Genomic DNA, 7,354 nt, shown 5'->3' with positions numbered 1-7,354 from the left:
ACTATGCATAGATAACAACAGAGTAGCAGCAGTGTRARGGGGGGGGGGGGGCAATGCAAATAGTCTGGGTAGCCATTTGATTAGATGTTTAGGAGTCTTACGGCTTGGGGGTAGAAGCTGTTTTTAGAAGCCTCTTGGACCTGGACTTGGTGCTCCGGTACCGCTTGCTATGTGGTAGCAGAGGGAACAGGCTATGACTAGGGTGGATGGAGTCTGACAATTTTTAGGGCCTTCCTCTGACACCGCCTGTTATAGAGGTCCTGGATGGCAGGAAGCTTGGCCCCAGTGATGTACTGGGACGTACGCACTACCCTCTGTAGTGCCTTGCGGTCGGAGGCCAAGCAGTTGCTATACCAGGCAGTGATGAAACCCGTCAGGATGCTCTCGATGGTGCAGCTGTAGAACATATATGAATGTTATCTGATGTTAGCAAGTTACTGATTTCATGAACCTTATTTCTAATGCTACATATATTAATATAGCTATTTTCCGCCCTTTCCTGGGTAGCTTATCAGAGATAGACATACTGAATAGAGCAAAGAGAAARAAATATACAGTACCTATCAGGTATGAAGGTAAGACCCAGATGCAGACAACGTCAAATTAACAATGGTTTAATAATCCAACTGGGGCAGGCAATACACAGGTCATGGCAGGCAGTGGTCAGTAAACCAGAGGTGGGGCAACAGTACCGGACGGCAGGCAGGCTCAGGGTAGGCAGAGGTCGATAATCCAGAGGTGGGGCAACGGTACAGGTCGGCAGGCAGGGTCAGGGGCAGCCAGAGTGGTCAGACAGGCGGGCTCAGAGTCAAGACAGGCAAGGGTCCAAACCAGGAGGGCAAGAAAAAGAGAGACTGGGAAAAGCAGGMGCTGAGACACAAAAACGCTGGTTGACTTGACAAACAAGACKAACTGGCAACAGACAAACAGAGAACACAGGTATAAATACACAGGGGATAATGGGGAAGACGGGCGACACCTGGAGGGGGTGGAGACAATCACAAAGACAGGTGAAACAGATCAGGGTGTGACAGTACCATCTSATGCAGCACTTCATCACTCTCCATCTTGGTCAAATAACCCTTACACAGCCTGGAGGTGTGTTTGGTCTTTGTCCTGTTGAAAAACAAATGATAGTATATTAAGCGCAAACCAGATRGGGTGGCATATCGCTGCAGAATGCTGTCGTAGCCATGCTGGTTAAGTGTGCCTTGAATTCTAAATAAATCACTGACAGTGTYATCAGYAAAGCACCCCCACACCATCACAACTCCTCCTCCATGCTCCACRGTGGGAACCATACATGYGGAGATCATCCGTTCACCTACACTGTGTCTCACAAAGACACGGCGGTTGGAACCAAAAATCTCACATTTGTACTCATCAGACCAAAGGACAGATTTCCACTGGTCTAATGTCCATTGCTCATGTTTTTGGCCCAAGCAAGTCTCTTCTTTTCTCTCTCACTTAGATGTCTGGAAGTAGCTAGCAAGTTAGCTTTGGTGCTTGACTGCTGTTGTTAATACATTCGGATCAACCCTTAAAGAGATGGGTGGGGCTAAAGCTTAAGAGGGTGTGAACAATGTTGAATGGGTGTAGACAAAGAAGRGATTTGCAATAGTCCAACACTTAAAGAGTTGGGTGGGGCCTTTTGCACAGCATAGTAACTCCCACTTCCCACTTCTGATCAACTTCCTACCCGATCGCATCCTGTCAACCTGATTGTAGCCATACTAGCCTCAAAGTCGCTCRTTTTATCATTACCTCAGTATATTAATATAATCATATTTCTATAGCGTTATTTTTATCATTCCTGTTGAAAATTGTGTTTATCCATTCAGTTAGTGATTTTTGTAATTCGATTATTGTGTTCTGTGTCTTTTGTTTGTCTCTTTAGCTAGCAAACGTTAGCTACCAGTACCTAGCTAACGTTAGTGCTAACGTTAACATTATTAGTTGGTTCGGCATCTTTATTAAACGTTAGGAAATGAAGAAGAGCAACGTCAAGTTTATGAGGCGAGAGGTCAGCTCCATGAAATATTGCTCCGTTCCGTTGTGTACCTCCTCAGCGAAATACTACTCGTTGAGTTTTCACTCATTTCCCAGTGATAATGAGCTAAGAGCAAAATGGATCATCAACATTCACAGGGAAAACTTCACCATCACAAGTCACTCCAACGTTTACCACACCGTAGACACTTTTTACCACATGATTTCATTGAACCTTCTAGTGGGCTTCGACGTCTGAAGAAGGGAGCAGTACCTTTGCTATTCCAGTGGAATAACTACCATGTCCAAGCAAGAGCAAGTGTTTTCGGAAAGAAGGGAGAGACCAAGGACTGGATGTGTGAAGGACAACCATGTTGAAGATGGAGAGAATGAAAAGATGGATAACTACCATGACCACGACTACTGTGCAGTGCCTGGGCCCACTGCAGTTGACCTGATTTCGATTGAGAGGGAAGAAATGCAGAAAGAGATTGAGGACCTACGGAACAAAGTAGAGGAGTTGACTGCGAGAAGTCRTTTTGGGCTGCAGCGATTTGTGGGATCAGATGCACAGATACAGTCCCTCACAAGGTGGGTAAACCTAGCCCTGCTTAGTATTGTTACATCATTAACTTTASACTATTTGCTTTCTGGAACCATTTTCTCTAGCTACCAGCATTTCTGTCTTAGATTTATGATACTACATTTAATGTTACACTAAATAACTCCTATCAATGTTTTTTCCATTGTAGATTTGCCTGATATGACCATCCGATGGCCTTTTGGTCTCTCATCGAACCGTCAACTGCCAATATTGTCCGTGTCACACGAGCAAGGAGAGCCAAGCTGAGGAATGAGGAGGTGACACTTCCATGTACAGTTGAAGTCGGAAGTTTACATACACCTTAGCGCTACATCAGCCTCACCTCGAAAAACATACAACTCCAGCCCCTCAGTGTCAATTAGCCGGTCGCAAGGTAAGCGTCAATGCAAAGCGTCACCAATAAGTGTAAATATACTAGTACCTAAGTCAAGAAGTTTGGACTAATATCATTCTATAACTCCGTGAATTCAACGTGAAATGACCTAGGGAGGGTTTTTCTTTATTTTACATAATAATTAGTGTTATATGACATTGAGAATCGAAGAATATATTAGGTTGAAATTGAATCATTCGCAACATCGTTAATATACCAATTTGTTTTCAATAATGACACAGAGTTCTCGGCGCAAACTATGAAGGCAGTCGAGTAAACGTTCAGATTGGGACCACTAGTTCGCTTTAGTAAACAATCAATATGACATGTCATAAATAATAGAGTTAGTATTTATGATTAGGATTATTTAGACGGCAATTTCTTGACTTTAGTTGATCGCTTACACCTTTGGCGTGCCTTTGAGAGGTTGTCACAAATGGTTTGTGTAAAGTGGCCTATACACAGATGGCTTCCAACAATAAAATTTGGTGAATTGGCCCATTCCTGCTCCTGTGAGGCGTATGCCGCGTGTCTACACCTTTCGCGAAGCATGCTCTGGTTCATTGGATGGTAGGCGCTCACCTGGGAGGCTCGTCGCGATTTCTCGCTGACACTCCGTACGAGGGTGTGGCATATCGTGTAGAATAATTTGGATTTTTGCTTAGTGGTAACTGCTCATGATCTTGTCCTATGCTCTAATAGCCGTTTACTTGAGCCAATAAAGTTTGTGTTGTGAGAAAAAGGTATACAGAGATGATGCCTAGTTGTGGCTAACACCATAACTAAGTCTATTTGACGCGGTGTTCGCCGGGGCGAATGACCGGAATCTTTCATGTGTACGGAAAATATTGAATGTTGGTGTTCTGACAGTGTGGGATAAAAGTAGAGAACGTACGACTACAAAATCGGTATACTAACTATTACGACAGTTGAGGGAAAATGGGAAGGTAAAATTTTTGCTTTGAAAGTTGATAAAGTCACTTTTCGAGCAATAGCTCTGAGATGACTTTTGTGGTAATATGTTGTTTCTTTGCACAATGTGAGCAAGGTGCGCCGAAGCACTTGCCAATCTACAAGCTTTCTCATAAATCGTATACCATAGCTTCCTCTCCCAAGGATGGCGTGTCTGTCACCTGATTGTAGGCCACATACTTAGCTTCTGCGAAGTCATTGTTTTTGAATATTAATAGACTGAGGCGTATTGAGCTATAAGATAATCAATATGTCACAGATTTTATATATTGTGATTTTTTTTATCAATTCTTGTTGAAAATTGTGTTCTCGTGTTCAGATTAGTGATTGTTATGTAATTGCGAAAATTTTGAATTAGATTTTATTGAGTGGCTGTCGTGTGTCATGATTTTGCTTCTCTTGCGCTCGGGCTAAGCTTATTGTATGATGACGCACCTTCCAATAAGAGTCACTAACATAATATGTTGTCTTACGTGTTGTCTGGATTAAGTAGCAATTCAGGGCCAACGCCCCCTCCTTACGGGCCCATTGTTGCACAAAACCATGTTTGCACCTGTGTGATAGTTTAAAGAGACTCCATGCAGGAGGTGTCGATTGCTACAGAGCTGGCACAGCATCTATCGAGTAGAGAGATTGTATTGCAGGAAGACCATTTCGCGTCCTGGGGACAACGGACAAGATAAGCAAAGCACACCGACCAAACATCTGTGAACTTCCTGAAGTTGGGAGATAGTATAGATTCAAATTTTTGGATAGTATTTTCTAGCTTAGTTTCCACTAATTACATTGCCCCCCCCCTCTTTGCACATATGAAGGTAACGTGTAGCCAAGTTGCTACCAGACAGAAGGGAACGTTTACTCAAAGCTGTAAACGTCAGTTTAAGAAGTAGCCTTTTACAGTAGCCATAGCTAACATTATGATTGCTCCATATGATCGCATAATGTATAGATCATATTCTCATATAAAGCTAGGATATATGCGAACAAGTGCGCAGACAAAAGCTCAGAGATCCACCAGGAGAGGTCAGCATATACAGGGCCTTTGGCTGCGTAGAGCTCATGCAGCAGAGAAAGTGACGAACAACGCCAACTCACAGCTCTATGAGTGTAGAGGTGAAAAGTATCAGACTGTTTGATGTTGACATAAAGCACCAACACTACTATGTCAGTTGCCTAGTCCTATAGCTAAGAATTCTGTACAATGGAGATCTGCATTAAAAGGCATTGCTTAGTCTAGGACTAGGCTTAAACCATGTCTATGAAACCATTCTTAGTGTAGTAATTGTTCAGTCGTCTTCCTTGCTGTTTTGTATTAGCTCTGCTATGTTGGCCGCATTAGATTAAATGTAACAATTAAATTGTTCTAACGTAATAGACAAGTTTAAAACCCGTATTGCTGTTGAATTTAGTGGCTGTTGCATGTTGCAAGTCACTTCTGTTTGCTGGTCGGGACACATGTTGAGTGACTTTATAGTCATATCATTTGATTTTTATATCAGCCCCCACAATGAGGTGTTGGTATCCTTCAGACGCCCTCTGAGCCAGGTACTTGAAATCGAAACAAGACCATATCAACCTCGTCCTTTCTATTGTTGCTTCCGTCTTCAGAGACACAACATCTAAGCAGTAATAGTGTGCACATAATGACCGGACAGTCAAACAGTTCTATTTTTGTTTCATACAGGACAGAGGACATTTCTGTCCAAAAAGTACAGATCTTTGGTTCCCCAATGGTAGCAGTATGGCAAATTATTTGCATAACAGTACAAGTCTTGCGCTTTTTTCTGCATTTCCTTTATGCAGATTGGACGAACACTCTTTCGAGGAGCAAGGTTCGGGTCTCTCCTCTCACCTCGCTCGCCACATGCCTGGCCAGGACATGAGCGAGGCCGGCGTTTCAGCGCGTTAGTGTCAGTGGCAATAGAACACCGCAAGTCGGAGCTATATGGTATGTTTCTCAAGTAGAGCTCTATATGTTACCGTACATTTATTACATCATATGCTGTTATAATCGTATTATCAATTCATATCTTGACTAGAAAATTATCATTTTTAATGTAAAACGTTAGCTTATAAGTTTCGTTTTCAAATATGATTCAATGATTTGTAGTCAAATAAGGCGTCCCTTGCTTTGGTACTCTGTTGGTTCGTTTTTCATCGCAGGGTCTGAAAGCATGGGGGTTCATAGTCGAATTATGCATGACAATCTTTCATCAAAGGCGCCCACACAAAAAGCAGAACAGAAAGGTGACTGAAGGGGGCAATGATATCATAGGTGAAGTATTCCTATATCTAAGGTGCAGTATAGACAGTGAGTAAACCGTTGTCTATGCTGCGCTTCATCCTGTCCTGAGATTACACTCTTGATCTAATATAAAATTATTTAATTCAGGCAGTTGTCAAGGCTTGACACGGTGTTGTGAGATTGGCTAACGCCCATCGGATGGTTTATACACTTTGTGTACTAGCTGGCTGTTTGTACAGATGGACACGTTGGTCAATTCTGCTTTCGCAAAGCACATCGTATTAGCGCCATGCTTGGAGTGCCTGTTGGGATCCAGTATTGGACCTGCCTGCGCCAATGAGAAGGCCATTCAGGAAGTCTTTCAAGCACAAATAGTTAGTGGCAGAGCGGGCCATATTAACAAGTTACAGAATTCGTTTGCTCTGAAGTTCTGTGGACCTGCTAATCCCAAGCTCAATTGGGATTTGCAGTTCCTTCATTAGAGTGATGTTCTTGCTTGAATAACAGCCATATTGATGTTATTCATGTCGAGCTCAACCCACTAGAGGTTGGGGAAAGGGTCAACTGGTTGGGGGAGCCGAGTCTTTTCCTAGCAGCCTCCGCGAAAGTCGGATCAAGAGGGCGACAAGGGTCAGGGCTTTGAAATACAATTTCACGTAGGCGTGCACATACATAGAAGGAGGACGCCATACATCCTTCAATTGACTCAAATCGATGTCATACCTTAGAAGCTTCATTAGAAAAGCACTCTTTCTTACCCCAATAGTCACTGCGCGCTATGACCTTTTGCTTCAGTAGTATGGCATTATACATAGACTTTCGGAGGAGCCACGCTGTCTTTCTATTAAAGGGCTAGAGAGCCAATTTGTGATCAGTGAAGAGACAAATCTTCACATAGCCATCTCGTCCAGTCAACCTCTTTCAGTGGGTAGTGTGCGCAGTAAACTTTCTGTTCGTGCTGCAACAACCAGCCAGCCATAAAAGTGAGGAATACATACTGAAAGAGCGAGGCAGTGGTTGTTGCATCAGTGGAATTGTTGGTAAAATCGAGCACTGGGCGGCGTGAATTATAAAATTAAATAATCTGTATGTAAACAGTTGTTGCACAAATTAGATGTCCTAACCGACTTGCCAAAACTATAGTTTGTTAACAAGAAATGTGTGGAAGTTG

At 42.9% G+C, this 7,354-nt stretch overlaps 1 long non-coding RNA gene across 1 annotated transcript in view; it reads left to right on the top strand.

Annotated features, from left to right (window-relative positions):
* The first annotated feature begins 7,261 nt into the window (after window positions 1–7,261).
* Window positions 7,262–7,354, top strand: part of LOC139028926 (uncharacterized) — a 4,251-nt gene continuing 4,158 nt past the window's right edge. The window contains exon 1 of the long non-coding RNA XR_011481134.1: window positions 7,262–7,350. This is a non-coding gene — a long non-coding RNA (uncharacterized lncRNA). The remainder of the gene's footprint in view (window positions 7,351–7,354) is intronic.

The sequence above is a fragment of the Salvelinus sp. IW2-2015 genome, linkage group LG16 (assembly GCF_002910315.2).
Source record: "Salvelinus sp. IW2-2015 linkage group LG16, ASM291031v2, whole genome shotgun sequence".
NCBI classification, from domain to species: Eukaryota; Metazoa; Chordata; class Actinopteri; order Salmoniformes; family Salmonidae; genus Salvelinus; species Salvelinus sp. IW2-2015.
The sequence above is the reverse complement of the archived record's forward strand: the minus strand, read 5'-3'. Positions and strand labels throughout refer to the sequence as shown.